Genomic DNA, 19,162 nt, shown 5'->3' with positions numbered 1-19,162 from the left:
AAACATTATCACCTATGCGTACTGTGCTTCTTTAAAAATTGGGCTACATTAGACAAAACAGTCAACATTTACCCTAAAGTAAAAATAAGAATGTTGGGGCGGGGGGGCAGGGAACTAAATTAATGGTAACACAACAACTAGAACAGAAACAATGAGAATGTTGACACTTGTGAAAAACATAACCAATGTCACTGAACAATACGTATAGAAATTGTTAAAAGGGAACCAATTTGCTATGTAACCTTTCACAAAAACACAGAAAGATATTATAAATAAATATTACTAAAAAAAGAGAGAGAGAGAGAGATTGGGCTCTAAATTATGGGAGAATGGCTGTTAACTCCCAAGTTAAGAATTTTTTTTCTTACCACATTATTTACAATGCAAATGTCACCTTTCCTTGAAGCTTTTACCAGAAATTATTTCTTCCTTCTCTATTCTTCCATAAGAGTCAAACTACAACCTTGAGTATATCCCACCTGACTTTACAGGCCATCTCAGGAATAGATTTGACACATTGAACACTAAAGACCAAAGACCGGACGAATTGTGGGATACATCAAGGACATCATACATGAAGAAAGCAAGAGATCATTAAAAAGACAGGAAGAAGAAAAGACCAAAACAGATGTCAGAAGAGACTCTGAAACTCACTCGTAAATGTGGAGCTGCTAAAGCTAACAGAAGAAATTATCACATAAAAGAGCTGAACAGAAGATTTCAAAGGACAGCTCGAGAATAAAAAGTATTATAATGAAATGTGCAAAGACTGGAATTTAGAAAATCAAAAGGGAAGAACATGCTTGGCATTTCTCAAGCTGAAAGAACTGAAAAAACAATTCCAGCCTGGAGCTGCAATGTTGAAGGATTCCACAGGCAAAATACTGAACAACACCGGAAGCATCAAAAGAAGCTGGAAGGAATACACAGGGTCACTGTACCAAAAAGAATTGGTTAATGTTTAACCATTTCAGGAGATGGCATATGATGAAGAACCAATGGTAGCTGTCATGGATTGAATTGTGTCCCCCCAAAATATCTGTCAACTTGGCTAGGTCATGATTCCCTTGTACAATTGTCTATCATTTTACCTTCTGATGTGATTTTCCTATATGTTGTAAATCCTATCACTATGATGTAATAAGATGGATTAAAAAAAAAGCAGCAATTATATTGATGAGGTCTACAAGATTAGGTAGTGTCTTAAGCCAATCTCTTCTGAGATATAAAAGAGAGAAGCGAGCAAAGAGACATGGGGACCTTATACCACCAAGGAAGAAGCACTGGGAACAGAGTGCATCCTTTGTACCTGGAGTCCCTGCACCCAAGAAGTTCCTTGACCAGGGGAAGATTGATGACAAAGAATCTTCCTCCAGAGCCAACAGAGAGAGGAAGCCATTCCTTGGAGCTGACACCCTGAATTTGGACTTGTAACCTACTAGACTGTGAGAGAATAAATTTCTCTTTGTTAAAGCCATCCGCTTGTGGCATTTCTGTTATAGCAGCACTAGATGACTAAGCAGCGAAGGAAGAAGTTCAAGCTCCATTGAAGGCACTGGCGAAAAACAAGTCTCCAAGAATTGATGGAATACCAGTTGAGATGCTTCAACAAACAGATGCAGTGCTGGAGGTACTCACTTGTCTATGCCAAGAAATTTGTAAGACAGCTACCTGGCCAACCCTCTGAAAGAGATCCATATTTGTGCCCACTCCAAAGAAAGACAATCCAACAGAATGTGTAAATTATCAAACAATATTGTTAATACCACACCCAAGTAAAATTTTGCTGAAGATAATTCAAAAATAGCTGCAGCAGTACATCAACAGAGAACTACCAGAAATTCAAGCCAGATTCAGAGGAGGACATGAAATGAGGGATATCATTGCTGATATTGGATCTTGGCTGAAAGCAAAGAATACCAGAGAGATATTTACCTGCGTTTTATTGACTATGCAAAGGCGTTCGACTGCGTGGATCACAACAAGTTATGGGTAACATTGAGAAGAATGGGGATTCTAGAGCACTTAGTTGTGCTAATGTGGAACCTGTACGTAGGCCAAGAGGCAGTCATTCAAACCGAACAAGGGGATACTGCGTGGTTTAAAATCAGGAAAGATGTGTGTCAGGGTTGCATCCTTTCACCATACTTACTCAATCTGTATGCTGAGCAAATAATCCAAGGAGCTGGACTATCTGAAGAAGAATCCAGCATTGGGACTGGAGGAAGACTCATTAACAGTGTGCAATATGCAAATGACACAACCTTGCTTGCTGAAAATGAAGAGGACTTGAAGAATTTACAGATAAAGATCAAAGACTACAGCATTCAGTATGAATTACAGCTCAACATAAAGAAAACAAAAATCTTCACAACTGGACTGATAACCAACATCATGATAACCCGTCAATGTGATTCCAACTCACAGCAACCCTACAAGACAGAGCAGAGCTGCTCCATAGGGTTTCCAAGTAGCAGCTGGTGGATTCGAACTTCTGATCTTTTGGTTACCAGCTGTAGCATGACAAAGCTCTTAACCAATGTGCCACCAGGGCCCCAACATCATGATAAAGGGAGAAAAATATTAAAGTTGTCAAGGATCTCGTTTTATTTGCATCCATAACCAATGCCCACAGAAGGAGCAGTCAAGCGACTTATCACATTGGGCAAATCTGCTGCAAAAGACCTCTTTAAAGTATTGAAAAGCAAAAATGTCACTTTGAGGACTAAGGTGAGCCTGACGCAAACCATTGTATTTTTATTCGCCCCATATGCATGTGAGGGCTGAACAATGAATAGGGAATGTGGAATTACAGTGTTTACAAAGAATATTGAATATACCATGGACTGCCAGAAGAACAAATAAATCTGTCTTGGAAGAAGTACAGTCAGAATGCTCCTTAGAAACAAAAGAAAGCGAGACTTCATCTCAAGTACTTCGGACATGTTATCAGGAGGGACAGACACATCTATGGAGAAGGACATCATGCTTTGTAAATGAGAGGGTAAGCAACAAAGAGGAACACCTACAATGAGATAGACTGACACAGTGGCTGAAACAATGGGCTCAAACATAGCAACCATTGTGACTATTTCATTCTGTTGTACATGGGATCGCTATGAGTTGGAACCAACTCAACAGCTCCTAACAACAATCCCTGGACTAGTTTATTGAGCTTATAACTTGACAATGGCCAAAATAAAAAAAAATAATCTATATAATAGTGACTCCCATATGTGTATCTCCAACCCTGAGATCTAGTCTAATCAACATTTCAAATATAACATGTCCAAAACAGGACTCTTGATTCCCCCACTCCCAAACTACTTTCCTTCAAGTCTTCCCCATCTCAGGAAGTGACAGCATCATACACTCATCTTCAATCTACCAGCAAATTCTATCAAATTTATCTTCTAAATTTAATCTGAATCTGATCACTTCCATTGCTTCCACCCTACTCCAAGCCACCATTATCTCATCTAGACTGCTGCAATGGCTTCCCAAATCATCTCCCTGATTCTACTCTTGTTCTCTGACAAGCCATTCTCTGCACTACAGACTCCCACCTAATTCTACAGTCTTATCTTGAACCATCTTACCATGCTCACTAGACTCTAATATCACTGTGTTCTTGCTATTTTTCAAACATGCCAAAGTCTTTGTATTTTTTGTATCCCCTGCCTTGAACAGTCTTTTCCCATGTCTTCCCAGGGCTCCCTCTCTCATTTCATTTAGTCTTTACTCAAATGTCTCCTCACAAAAAAAAAAAAAAAAAAAAAAAGCTGTATTTTTCTTCATATTACTCATTACTTTCTAAAACAGCATTATATATTTGTCATTTATCAGTTTATTGAATATCTTCCCCCACTAGAATATAAGCCTCATGAAGGAAAGGACTTTTTTTGTCTTTCTTGCTATATCCTGGTGCCTAGACATTGGGTAGACCAATACTAGACAAATAGTAGGTACTCTATAAGTACAGGTTGAATGGAGAATGAACACTCTGTAGGACAGCATTATACATTTTACCCCAGAGCATATCCATATAAAAAGAAACCTAAGAAATATATACTGGCATTCTAACACAAATTTCTGCCTCTTCCTAAACAACTAACTAGTAGGAATCCTAAGCCAGTGATTAAAGCATTACTTTGTATACTCTCCCAGTGCACTCACTTTTCCTTCCAAGTTCTATTGATTCTCTTATGTCACATAAGTTCATGTTCCACACTGTGCTGTAATTGGTCACTACTTGTTACTGGGCTCTGATTTCTTCGGAGAAAATAATTTGCCTTTGCATTTGAAAAATGTTCAAAGGTCACTGTAATACACACTTTATTAATTTCTCTGAAAGTGTTCCCCAGAACGTGTTGCAAATACTGGTTATGCATTGCCATCATGATGGAAGTGTTTTTGTTTTTCCCTCTCTGTTTTAAAGCTATTACAGATTTCTTTCTGTCTGAAAACTGATCTGAGTGCTTGGAATGTTTTTGTATACTCTACCACAACTGATGTTTTTATTATGCTCTTGGCGATAAGTAGGGTAATAATGAAGTTCTATTGCTGGAGTGCGTCACTTCTTGATTGAAGTCCGGCAGTCGCTTTCCCACTTCATATTGCTATTCTACTTGTGTGTAACTCCATTTGTCATCCCCTCCAATAGAAGTAATTCAGTTACATAACTAATTAATAACGCAATAGCCACTAAAATTTAAGATACATTCATTTGCAAAAGGAGCTCTGGTGGTGCACTGGTTAAGCACTCGGCTGTTAACCAAAAGGTCAGCAGTTCAAACCCACCAGTTAAGACCTGGTGATCTGCTCCCAGAAAGACTGTAGCCTGGAAAAGCCTGTTGTTGTTGTTGTTAGGTGCCGTCGAGTCGGTTCCAACTCACAGCGGCCCTATGCACAACAGAACAAAACACTTTGCCTGGTCCTGAGCCATCCTTAAAATTGTTGTTATGCTTGAGCTCATTGTTGCAGCCACTGTGTCAGTCCACCTCGTTCAGGGTCTTCCTCTTTTCCGCTGACCCTGTACTCTGCCAAGCATGATGTCCTTCTCCAGGGACTCATCCCTCCTGACAACTTGTCCAAAGTACATAAGATGCAGTCTCACCATTCTTGCTTCTAAGGAGCATTCTAGTTGTACTTCGTCCAAGACAGATTTGTTCATTCTTCTGGCAGACCATGGTATATTCAATATTCTTCGCCAACACCAAAATTTAAAGGCATCAATTCTTCTTCGGTCTTCCTTATTCATTGTCCAGCTTTCACATGCATATGATGCAATTGAAAATACCATGGCTTGGGCCAGGCAAGCCTTAGTCCTCGAGGTTACATCTTTGCTCTTCAACACTTTAAAGAGGTCCTTTGCAGCAGATTTACCCAATACAATGTGTCTTTTGATTTCTTGACTGCTGCTTCCATGGCTGCTCCCACGGACATTGCTTGTGGATCCAAGTAAAATGAAATCTTTGACGACTTCAATCTTTTCTCTGTTTATCATGATATTGCTAATTAGTCTAGTTGTGAGGATTTTTGTTTTCTTTATGTTGAGGTGCAATCCATACTGAAGGCTGAGGCCTTTGATTTTCATTAGTAAGTACTTCAAGTCCTCTTCACTTGCAGCAAGCAAGGTTGTGTCATCTGCATAACACAGGTTGTTAATGAGTCTTCTTCCAATCCTGATGCCCCGTTCTTCTTCATATAGTCCAGCTTCTCGGATTATTTGCTCAGCATACAGATTGAATAGGTATGGTGAAAGAATATGACCCTGGCGCACACCTTTCCTGACTTTAAACCACGCAGTATCCCCTTGTTCTGCTCGAACAACTGCCTCTTGATCTATGTAAAGGTTCCTCATGAGCACAATTAAGTGTTCTGGAATTCCCATTCTTCGCAATGTTATCCATAATTTGTTATGATCCACACAGTCGAATGTCTTTGCATAGCCAATAAAACACAGGTAAACATCCTTCTGGTATTCTCTGCTTTCAGCCAGGGTCCATTTGACATGAGCAGTGATATCCGTGGTTCCATATCCTCTTCTGAAACTGGTCAGAATTTCTGGCAGTTTCCTGTCGATATACTGCCGCAGCCATTTTTGAATGATCTTCACAGAATTTTGCTTGTGTGTGATATTAATGATAAACTGACAGACACGTGGGGGGAAAGCCTAGGGAGCAGTTTTATTCTGTCCTATAGGATCACTAGGAGTCAGAATTGACTGGACGGCGCATAACAACAGCACACTTACAAAATTAGAATCCAGTGTCAATTTCCCAGGTTGTTTGGTGGAGGGATTATTTCAGGGAATTCAAGACACTTTAAAATGTAACATCCTGGAAAGAAAATTTGACTTTAGATCCCAAATATTTCTGACAGAAGTGTTAGAAATGTTAAACTCTAAATAAGAAACAGTCTAAATGTCTCATTGCTGTAACAAAGATAATTTTTTTTTTAATTGGGGAATACTCAGACTGAAAAAAATCAACAAGCCTAGAGAATTATGTATCCCAAGGAGATATTTAAATGAAAATAAATAGATGTGTAAACGAGAAAGAAGTGAAATACTTCTTTAGAGGAAAAAAAGGCATATATCCACTTTAAGGAATTAAAATTTTTTTAGAATGACAATCTGGGAAGAAACTGAAAGAAAACAGATTGAAGCACATGCTATTGTGATAAGAGAAAATAAAATAGTGAGTGAAATTACCTCTTTTTAGTTTTTTTATAGACTGTATCTAAATTCTTTCAAGTAGAGTTTTCATGAAAAACATGGATAATCTATAATTCTTAATATCATTATTAAAATGGGTATTCTGTCAATTTTAAGGGTAGGGTAAAATGGGATGCCATGGTAAAGTACCAATTAAAGAGGGAAGAAAATTTTGTTGTTGCTATTACCTGTCATCATTTACTTCTAGAAGCTATTGTAAGAAGCTTTTCTTGTGGGTCCTATCTGCTTCTAAAACCATCAATCTTCATGAACGGCAGCATTTCATGTGTCTTACTGTCTAGAAAGTACAAAAATATGAACTTACAAAATGTACAACTTGGCAAAATGGTAGAGGAAGGAGGGTTCCCACCCCCCACCCCACTTACCAAGAGATGTTTCTGTATTAACACCTTTTTTTAATAAAGGTATTTTTCTTAATATGTAAATTAATTTATTTTCAATAAAATATTTTAGGAATATCACTTCTAATACGGCCACGTGAGATCTTATGGGACCCAACTCTCCTGCATATAAGAAGTAAATTCTGGGAAAAGGAAACAACGAACTGAAATCAGTAGAGAGTGAAAAGGGCAGATTCAGAAAGGAGTTGAAACTAGAAAGACGGCAATGGCATGGTTGAGTTGACCACTTTTATAGCTTTTTCCTGAGGGCAGGCTGTAGTACATGCTCTATGGATGGGACAGCTAAAACTCTAATAGGCAACCCACAGCATTACTACCCTGAAGAAGCTGAAGACAGAATTTGTGAATAGCTGAAAAAGAGAAAGCAAGACTGTAGGAAGCACAAATTTTGTGTATGCACTCTGCCCAAGTTTATGACTAACCCTGAACCACACATACATGGGCAGACTTAAAATAATCGATAAAGATAAAAGAACTCAATTGAGATATGAGACAGAATTAACCAAGTTAAGTATCTGTTAGAATGAAAACAGCGAGACTCTTCAGAGGACTGCAACAGGCTCTAAAGTCTTCACAACATATTCTGCACAGTGCCCAATATATAATTCAGAATAACTCTATGTATAAAGGACCCAGGAAAACATGTCCCAGTCTTAAGAGAAAGAAAAGAATCAACTGAAACTAACTCTGAAATGACCTAGATTAAGATTTTTAGAGCAGTTATTTGTATTTTTTTTTTATGCTCAATGAAGTAAATACATTCACAATGAATAAATAACGAAATTTAGCAAGGAAAAAGAAAATACAGGAAAGAACCAAGTGGAATTATAGAAATAGAAAATAAAATATACGAAATTTTTCATAATACAATGTTGGGAAAAATTACACAAAATCTATCAGGGATACAGCTCTTGAATGAACGCTGTGCCAAAAAGTAAGGAAAGGGTGGAGAATGGATCCAAGATGATGTCATTATAAATTCCCTTAAACTTCATTTAGGAAAAAATTCCACTATTTTAAAAAGACAAAACTTTTTAATAGGTTATTTTCAACTCCTACAAGAAATAAATTAAAAACAAATTTTAATGGTTTCTATGAAACTTAATTTTCTATACTGAACTCTTATCAGGGTTTCAGTTGCTATTCCTGAGGGAAGGGTGCAAGAGGAGGCAAGGGAGAGGAAAGAAAAGCAATGTGTAAGAAAACTTACCATAATCAGGTTCTAATGTAACAAAGAAAAAGAAAACAGCAAACTTCCTTGGCATGATGTATTGTCTGCAGTATTTTGTCATCTCTTTTTGGCTATTTCTGAGGGGACTACTGATTCCCCAGGACATTCCAGACTGTATAGACTTTAGCCTAAGGAGTTTGGCTATTCTTATAGCATTTATTCTGCAATCCAGCTTTTCAATACTACTAAGACCATAAGGAAGTTTCTGATAATGCCATTCCCATATATTCACATGATAATCACCTATGTATCTTGTAATATTGCCGATCATAAAACAACCAAGTTACATAATGACTCACATTTCCCAGGGCTTTTTCTGATCTGAAACTTTAATAAACACTAAGAAGTTGGAGTTCAATTCAAACTATTAATTAAGCTGAACTGTTTCTTTCCCTATGCTACTCATACTCTCACATCAGATTTGGGAGAAACAATTATTAATATGGGATACAATAAGCTAAAAACAGCATAGTGGTTATATAATAATAATGATTCAGTTGTTTACAGGATATAGTATTAATATGTATACTGTAATGCATAAGATTGTTTAAAAGAATGAGATTTTAGACAATATAATGAATACTATTAAACACACATTATGTTACACAACATCAATTCAAGAGCTGTGTTCCTGATAGGTTTTGTGTAATTTTTACACCATTGTACTATGAAAAAGTTCAGATGTTTTATTTTTCAATACCATAATTCCACTTGGTTCTCTTCTGTATTTTCTATTTCCTTGCTAAATTTTGTTACATCATTTACTTATATAATGAACATTATTGTATATTGAAAATAAATTTATGCCTCTGATCAAAAGGTTTAAATTTAAAATTATTTTGAAAGAGCATAAATGTGTGACTCAGTGACTGAGTAGCAAATGAAAGAAATTATTGTAGTAGGTCAATAAATACCTGGCAAACAAAGACTATACATATCAATCTTGGTTCAAAATGAAGTGGTGTCTTCATGAGAAATAAATGTATGCAGATTTTGATATCTTTGTGTTTAATTTTTTAATTTCCTCATCCAATAAATTAAAATTCAGGAATATAAGACAAAAAAAAATCCTGGCAGTGAAAAAAGATGTCAAAATACTTAGTATATAAAAGGTACAAGGCAGAACAAATTTTAAGGAGGTCCTTGCACTCTAGATTTCTTAGCTTTAGGCTAGGCTAGGGAGTTTTACACATTTTCAAACCAGTTGCCTTACCATAATGGTGAAATCATTAGACATTCTAAGAATGACTGTTCATATGTTGTATTGTTTGTTAGGTGCCATCGAGTTGATAGCAACCCCACGTGACAGAGAAGTGCCCTATAGGGTTTTACTGGCTGTAATCTTCACAGAAGTAGATCAGCAGGTCTTTCTCCTGTGGAGCCTCTGGGTGGGTTAGCGGCCAACGCTTCTGTGTGCTTCTGCAAGGAATCCCACCAGGAGTACATAGTGCATGCAAAACCATATTATGTGTTGGTACATATATTATGGCTCATTAGTATTTGCCTTGAATCTCTTCTCTAAGATATCAAATTATGAAGCATTGAATTTACTTTCATTTTATTTTTACATTATAAAGAGGAAAATGATAAACACTAGAATAGGGTTCTATATATAGGGACTACAAAAGATATCTTCCTGTTTGTTCTTTTGCATATGTCATACAGTCTAGATTTTACAGTGTGATTTCACACAGTTATTAATTGAATTATGTCCCTCAAAAAGATATGTTGAAATCCTAACCTCTGTACCCGTGAATGTGACCTTGTTTGGAAATACGGTTTTTCTTCTGTTATCAGTGAAGTTAAATGAAACCATACCAGAGTAGGGTGGGTCCTAATCCTCATCCCTTCTGAGTGGCATATCATAAAAGGGGAGAATATACACACAGAAAAAGTGACATATAGGATGAAGACAGGCACCAAGTGATGACATGCAGATTTACCAATAAGCAGCAAAGGAATGCCCAGAGTTGCTGGCAGCCACCAGAAACTAGCAGAGAGGCATGAAACCGAGCCTCTCTCAAAGCCCTCAGAAGGAATCGATATGACCGATACCCTGATTTGGACTTCTAGCCTCCAGAACTGTACAATACAAACTTCTGTTCTTTAAAGCTACCCACTTTGTGGTATTTTGTGATGGCAGTGCTATGAAACTAAGACTGGCAGGTACACTTAACTTTCAAGTTCTGAAACATTTTAAAAAATGTTTTCGAATCAGTATTTTTTAAATGTGTAACAATGTTTACAATAAAGTAAATCACTTTTCAAAAGCAATATTTAATAAGCATATAAGCATGTTTATAATTCAACAAAATTCAAAAATGGTAAAATTAAGTGCCAATAGGGAATCATGGAAGTTAGTCTAAGAATGTTATGATGCTTTTCACATAGAATATTTATTGCAGTTTAAAAATGATGAAGCATAGAATAATGCTTTTAATAACAAATAATCCCATTATATTTCAATATCATATATCATACAGTATTTACTTTGTCAAATGCTTCAGAATAAAGTAGAAATGACATCAATGAGAATACAGACCCAAAGAAAATGGATTAATACATTCGAGGAAAATAACTGATAAAATTCTACAGCAAACTCAACTATCTTTTAAGACAGAGAGCAAAATAATAATGCTTTTATTTAAAAAAAAAAATTACCACACGCACAATCCTCTTACCACACAAACTGTACCCTGATAGGAGTGGGATGAAAGAAATCACAGTAAGCAGCAACAACAACAACAAAAAAAATTGGTAAATACATGTGCAAATCCAAATTGTTACCAAGTTTGAAAAAAGGCAGACAGCACAAAAGAGAGAGAAATTAAGAGACTCAGAAACAAGGTAAAAATGAAATTTTAGATATCTATAACATGAAAGACATTGGAAGAGTTAGAAATCAAAGACAAACATTTTAATGTTCAAAAAAATTCAGGAGGATTGTAGAGATATTAAATACAGACCTTGTAAAGTTTAAAAAGTATCTTAAAATGTCATGGTAATCACAAAAGCAATAAAAATAAACTATAGAACTGCCAAATCAGTTGAATGAATAAAAGGAAGCAAAGAAAATTTCATCAATTCAATAGAAGGCAAGAACGTTGGGGAAGAAAAAAAGTATGATCAATAAAAAAAGTATACCTAAAAGGTAAAAGAAAAACATCAGTATTCACATTAAATCTTAGAAGATATTAACCAGTAGTGTGAAGAATTACATTAACATATTTTCTAATGTTAAAACTTCTTTGCATCTCTAGGATAAATCTAATTAATACAAACAAACAAAAAACCAAACCCAGTGCTCTCGAGTCAATTTCAACTCATAGCGACCCTATAGGACAGAGTAGAACTGCCCCATAGAGTTTCCAAGGAGCGCCTGGAGGATTCGAACTGCCAACCCTTTGGTTAGCAGCAGTAGCACTTAACCACTACGCCACCAGGGTTTCCCTAATTAGTACAGCTATATACAATTCACAGTTAAATATTCAGCTGCTAACAAAAAGGTCGGCACTACGAATCCACCAGCTGCTCCTTGGAAACCCTATGGGGCAGCTCTACTCTGTCCTATAGGGTCACTATGAATCGGGATCAACTCAATGGCAATGGGTTTGGGTTGGATTCTACTTATGAAAGAAATACCAAAAACATGACACAGAAAAGGTTGAAAGTAATGTGAAGGAAAGAGACAGATCACATAAATACCAAATTAAAAAAAAACAGCTGCTGCTTTAATTAAATCAGATAAAATGGACTTTGAAACAAAAACATTCCTAAGAAATTCATCAAAAAGAAATAGCAATCTTAAAGCTTCTGCAACAGTTTCACAATACACTACAAAATTGATTTAAAAAAAAATTCTGAGACAAATTTACAGTAAAAAAGGGAGATTTTAATAACCTGTGTCAAATTAATAGGTGAAGTGATAAAGATATGCACAATTTGAATAACAAAGTTAATAAGATTGTTTGTGTATGTGTGTGTTCGTAATTTTGCACTCAAACACTAGAAAATATCTTTAGATCCAAGGGTATATTTACTAAAAACAAAAACTGATGCTACATTAGGAAAGGAAGCAAGTTGCAATGAATACTAAAGAATATCATTCAAACCTCAATCTATGACCTTAACGTAACAACGTTAGAAATCAATACTGAAAAGATTATAAAGAAGATTATTCAAAGCAATAGAGTTGCAAGGGCTACTTTATGAAGTAATTGTATTTATTGATGAGAGGTTTTAAAATGTTATTGCCACTAAAATTCACTTTTAAATGCAAAAGAAGCCAATTCATTTAGAGCATCTAAAAAGGATATAGTGAGCATACATTAAACCCATAATTCATTGCCTCTTACTTGAAGATGACCAGCATAAAGGCTGACATAGGACTAGCAAGACATGTTGAAAAATTCAAGAACAGGAATCCAACCTTTTTTTTTTTTCTTTCCCATAGTATCAAATTCAATGCTCACCACATAAAAGATGCTTAACAAATATCCATTGATACGATTAGGGCACTTTTTAAGAAAGACAGAAGGAAATTTAACTTTTATTTTTATAACCAATTATTTATTATTAATAATAAAGCAGCCTGTAAATGTTACGATAGTGGTTCACCTTTCATTAAATATTTTTTCTCCAATACATAATCCAGTGTAACAAAACAAAACTCTAAATGAATCCCACTCTATATACCTTAAATAGCTTAAATTATAGGAACTCAAAGTAACAACAGAAAAAAAAACACACTCAGTCTTTGAGAGTCAATGAAGGCAACGTTGTCTATGGCACCATCTAGTGGGAGCAGAATGACACAAAGAAAAGGAAGTAGTCACCCAGAGATATACCACCAAAGCACAAAAATCTGGAGTTTACATGTAAAACTACTGCCCTCCTGCACAATCGGGCCAGCATTGGATCCACCTCTCCTGGTTCCTTCTTAGGATTTGCATAAACCTGACCTTTGGACAAAACCAGGAAGAATCATCATAAATACATCTTCCCTTTGCCTATATAATTTCAAATACCTACTTGTTATGCAATGCTTTACCAGACCAGATGGGGCAGTAATTAAAAATGGACCAAAAAAATCTCATACACTGCTATTAAGCATGTAAATTTTGAGAACAGTTTGGCATTACTTAGTAAAGATGATACGTGCATATCTTATGACCCAATGATTCCGCTCCTAGGTATATACTCTAGACAGAGGCATATCTAAGGTATGGCAGGTATGGCATGCGCCCAGGGCACCACCTGAAAGCGCAGGTAAGGGGGCACTGAACTGTTTCTAGTAATCATCATGGTTTCCATCACCACCTGTGAGAGATCATTCATCAAGTTAAAACTAATACGTACTTCTGTATTTGAGCGCCTCCATGGATCAAGGCAGACTGTGTGATCTTGCTCTGGTGAATGTTGAAAGAAACTGAAAAAAAATGACTTTGAACACATCATAGACCAATTTTCATCAGCGAAAGCAAGGAAGGCGCAGTTGTAATTTTCAGGTAGTGTCATAACGTGTAAAGGGTTAACGAGCTTGACTTATATTTTTGAGTTAATACTATGGTAAAGTTATCTAAAAGATGGGTGTCAAATATTTGCACAGACGTGCAATTTCAATGCTTGCCACTGGTGCTGTTTTCCATAAATATGCCTCTGACTCTAGAGCAGTAGTTCTTAACCTCCAGGACACAGAACTCGAAGGGGTCTCTGGATAGAATTCAGGTAACTTGGATGGGAAAAGTTATATCTTTATCATCACCAATTTCTAACTGAAATTAAGCATTTCATTATCAAAGTAGGAAACAAATCACAATATTATTAGCAGGACCTGTAACCTTGTGACCAATAAAAATCATAGATATTGTGAAATTCCATGGCAATTACTGCAAATATATTAAAATACCTTTTATGGTCATCACTACTTCAAAATTATTATAGCTGTTACACCCACCATTAGATCTTGATATTTAGTGCCTTAATAATGACCTTCACCTATTTCTTTATCAAGAATTTGCTTGCACATTTTGATGATGTCATGGATTGAACTGTGTCCCCCCAAAATATGTGTCAACTTGGTTAGGCCATGATTCCCAGTATTGTGTGGTTGCCCTCCATTTTGTGATTGTAATTTTATGCTAAAGAGAGTTAGGGTGGGATTGTAACACCTTACTAAATTCACATCCCTGATTCAAGTTGAAGGGAGTTTCCCTGGGGTGTGGCTTGAACTTTTTATCTTACAAGAGATAAGAGGAAAGGAAAGCAAGCAGAGAGTTGGGGAGGGACCTCATACCACCAAGAAAGCAGTGCAGGGAGCAGGGAGTGGAGCACATCCTTTGGATCCAGGGTTCCTGCGCAGAGAATCTCCTAGTCCAGGGGAAGACTGAGGACAAGGACCTTCCTCCAGAGCCAACAGAGAAAGCCTTCCCCTGGAGCTGATGCCCTGAATTTGGATTTCTAGCCTACCAGGCTGTGAGAGAATAAACTTCTGTTGGGTAAAGCCATCCACTTGTGGTATTTCTGTTACACCAGCACTAGATAACTAAGACAGGTGGCTCTACTGTTGTTGCGTGCCCTAGAGTTAATCCTGACTTAAGGCAACCCTATATGACAGAGTAACCTGCCCCATATGATTTCCTAAGCTGTATTCTTCACAGGAGCAGATCACCAGGTCTTTTCTCCTGCGAAGCTGCCGGTGGATTTGAACCTCTAACCTTTGGTTAGCAGCCCAATGCTTAACCATTGCCCGACCAGGGCTCCTTTTGATGATCTAGCTCAATATAATTGATTTTCTTTGTAACCCTATGTATTCATTAAACATTTAAAAATACAAGACAAAGAATAACATGGTTTATAAAGAAAATGTTCTACATTCTACTTTGGTGAGTAGTGTCTGGGGTCTTAAAAGCCTGTGTGCAGCCATTTAAGATACTCCACTGGAGCAAGGGAGAATGAAGAAAACTAAAGACACAAGGCAAAGATTAGTCCAAAGGACTAATGGACCACAACTAGCATGGCATCTACCAGACTGAGTCCAACACAACAGGATGGTGCCTGGCTACCACCACTGACAGTTCTGACAGGGATCATAATAAATGGTCCTGGACAGAGCTGGAGAAAAATGTAAAATGAAACTCTAACTCACAAAAAAAAAGACCAGACTTAACTGGCCTGGCAGAGACTGGAGAAACCCCAAGAATATGGCCCCTGGACACCTTTTCAGCTCAGTAATGAAGTCACTCTCGAGGTTCACCCTTTAGCCAAAGATTAGACAGGCCCATAAAACAAAATGCGACTAAAGGGACCCAATAGCCCAGGCGCAAGGACTAGAAGGCAGGAGGGGACAGGAAAGCTGGTAATAGGGAACCAAGGTCAAGAAGAGTGTCGACATGTCATAGAGTTTTTAACCAGTGTCATAAAACAATATGTGTACTGTTTAATCAGAAGCTTGTTTTGTAAACTTTCATCTAAAGTATAATAAAAAAATAAATAAAAATACAAGGCAAATGAAATTCCCCAGTATATCAGTGAAAGGAAATCCCAGAAATACTGCCATGTCTTCTTAGAGAACAATTAGTCTAAACTGATTAAAGAGAACAAGGAATTCCAGAAAGAATAACTCTAGAATTGCCTAAAGGGTTTAATTACATTGACAGGAAATATATATCGTAATTTTGGCAACGAATGTGGTGGCTAATAATAGTGACATGGGGCCCCTATGAGTCTGAACTGACTCTGTGGCAACTAATAGCAACAACATCAAGTGATAAACCAAAATAAGAAGAAAAAAAATTACCCCCATATTGCTTAAGATTATAGGGTTAAGCCAAATACCCATGGCCTAAACGAGTGGGTTTTAAACTAGAATGATTTCTCATGTAAAAGAAGTCCAATGAACTGAAAACACTCCCGAGGTTCACCCTTCAGCCAAAGATTAGACAGGTCTACAGGGTGATTGGTTACACACGTGAGGAATGTACTTTGTAGTTCAATTATGTGTATGAACTAAACAGGCACACCTGCTCAAAAGCAAAGACAAAAAGGCAGGAAGGGACAGGAAACCTGGACAAACGGAAACAGAGAACTCAAGAAGAGGACAGTGTTGATGTATCGCAGGGTTGGCAATCAATGTCACAAAACAATTTGTGTACTGTTTAATTAGAAACTAATTTGCTCTGTAAACATTCACATAAAACACAACTAAAAAAAAGGAAGACCAGTGATGGGCAATCCAGGGCTCCAGGTATGGTGTTTTCATGGCGTCAGAAATCTCAACTTGTGTCTTGCTGTTGCACCATCTTCAGCATGTGGCTTCCACCTTATGATCCATTACAATTACATTGCAGCAAGCAGAAATGAGGAAGGGACAAAAAAGGACAATAACCCCTGCCCAACTTTAAGATCACTTATGGGCGGTCACAGATGCACTGTCTCTTGCATCCCATTGCTCAGGACTTAGTCACATAGCTACATTAGCTGCACAGATTCTATTACCAAGAACAAAAAAAAAAAGGAAAGAGTGGATATTGGAAAATAGCGATCTCTGCTACCTTCCTCCAGCTCTTTCTTTTCCCCATATCCTACATCATTTTTCTTCACTGTATTTATTAACCCCTGATATAGTTCCAACAGAGTCCTGTTGGTGCAATGGTTAAAGCACTTGGCTACTAACCAAAAGGTCAGTGTTTGAACCCACCAGCCACTCTGTGGGAGAAGGATGTGGCAATTCACTTCTGAAAAGATTTACATCCTTGGAAACCCTGTGTGGCAGTTCTCCTGTGTACTACAGGGTCATTATGAGTTGAAATCAACTTGACAGGGTGGGTTTGGTTTGGGTTTAGATATATTTCCTGAGTTCCTGGGTGGTGCAAACAGTTAATGCACTCAACTTCAAACCAAAAGATTGGAGGTTCCAGCCCATCCAGCGGTGCCTGAGAAAAAAAGGCCAGGCGATCTACTTTCTGAAAAGTTAGCCATTGAAGAAACTATGGAGCACAGTTGTACTTCAATACACGCGGGGACACCATGCGTCAGAATGGGCTCAAGGCAATGGAGGTTTTCTCTCTCTCTTCTTTAGCTGTTTCACCCAACCTAGACTGTAAATTTCAAGAGGGCAAGAACTTTGCCTCTTGTTTATCTCTATACCCAGTTTCTGGAAAAGTATCTGTTGAATAGGTAGAATTTGGTAAGTGTTGGTTGAATTCGTGAATAAACTGTTAATTTCAGGAAAACAACCAAACAACAACAGAAAACCCAAAGAGTGTAAGAAAATCAGTTTAACCATAAAGATCCAGTCCTGGCACATGATGTTTTATTTAGCTTTGCTTGACTAGAAACAGATGCCCCTTCTCTGGAAAAACTGAGGCACCACTTTTGAAATTACTAACTTTAAAAAGCCTCCCTTCCTCTGAGCAGATGGGGTCAGAAGCACTTGCACAAGGCACAACCAGTACAATCACAGGTGATAGCCCTACTCCTAATAATGTAAGCAATATTACTTCGGTGTTCTGGATAATGTAATTATTAATTAGTATAACATAAACATTGATACAATGTGAGCTAACAATGTGGTCAATTAACTAATTACTAATAATTTGCACATTATTAGCTGTGGGAAGGGACGTGCATTTGGGGGGAGGGTATGTAAGAGACCTAAATCCTCTTCTTCCATTGAAAGAAGTCAGTAGATACTAAATATAATTGAAAAAAAAATCAAGAAACAGCAGAATATGCCTATTATTTAGGAATACGAAAACAATCATTAGAAGAAACACCTTAAAGGTGTTGAAAGTGGTTATTATGGGAACCAGGAATCAGGAATATACCCGTTGCTGTGGAGTTGACTCCAACTCGTAGCGACCCTATAGGAATACGGGGTACTATATCACAGGTCTGCTGTTTTGCTTTTAACACTTAAAAAACTATTTGATTTCAAACTCTACTTTTTAAACTCTCACTTGGTGCCTCCATTCCTCAGAGCTCCTGGGAAATTTAATCTAAAACATTATTAGGTGCATTCCAAAGTTATGCTGGAGCTGGTGATGGGGACTGAGAATGCATTTGACGCAAAAAGTGAAGGCCGGGTTGGTATTTTCTGTATAGGTATTACACCACATACAACTTAACTGCAAAAAAACAAAAACAAAAACAAAGTACCAAACTCCTTGCTTTGGAGTGGATCCCAACTTACAGCGGTCCCATGTGTTACTGAGTAGGACTCGGCTCCATAGGGTTTTCTTAGCTGTAATCTGTATAGAAGCAGATTGTCAGGCCTTTCTTCCACAACGCTGTTGTGTGGGTTTGAACTGCCAACCTTTTGGTTAGTGGCCAAGAGCAAATCATTTGCACCACCCAAGGACTTTATAAATAACTTAACCTTGGCAAAAACCTCTACGGTTTTGTAGCGAAGTATTACATACGCACTCCATACTTCTCAGAGAACAGGCACATACACATTGTACCATAAACCTGTACGAATTTTATGCAACCGCAATTGGAGCAGATGAGGTGGTGGACCCACAATTGTGGAGCAGGACCAATCTCAGCATTCAGCTAATTCTAATAACCTCTCTGACATCTGAGGCAACGAGTTTGGGGCAAAAGGTGACCTACGCAATAGGACAGAGTAGAACTGCCAAGCCTGTTAACTGGTTGTACCACCCAGGGACTCTAGAAGCATACTAACCCGTTGCCGTGGAGTTGATTCTCTTAGCCACCCTATAGGACAGAGTAGAACGCCACCATAGGGTTTCCAAGGCTGTGTTTACAGAAGCAGACTGCCATAGTTTT

Source organism: Loxodonta africana, chromosome 9 (assembly GCF_030014295.1).
Source record: "Loxodonta africana isolate mLoxAfr1 chromosome 9, mLoxAfr1.hap2, whole genome shotgun sequence".
Classification (NCBI taxonomy): domain Eukaryota; kingdom Metazoa; phylum Chordata; class Mammalia; order Proboscidea; family Elephantidae; genus Loxodonta; species Loxodonta africana.
Note: the sequence above shows the minus strand (reverse complement) of the source record.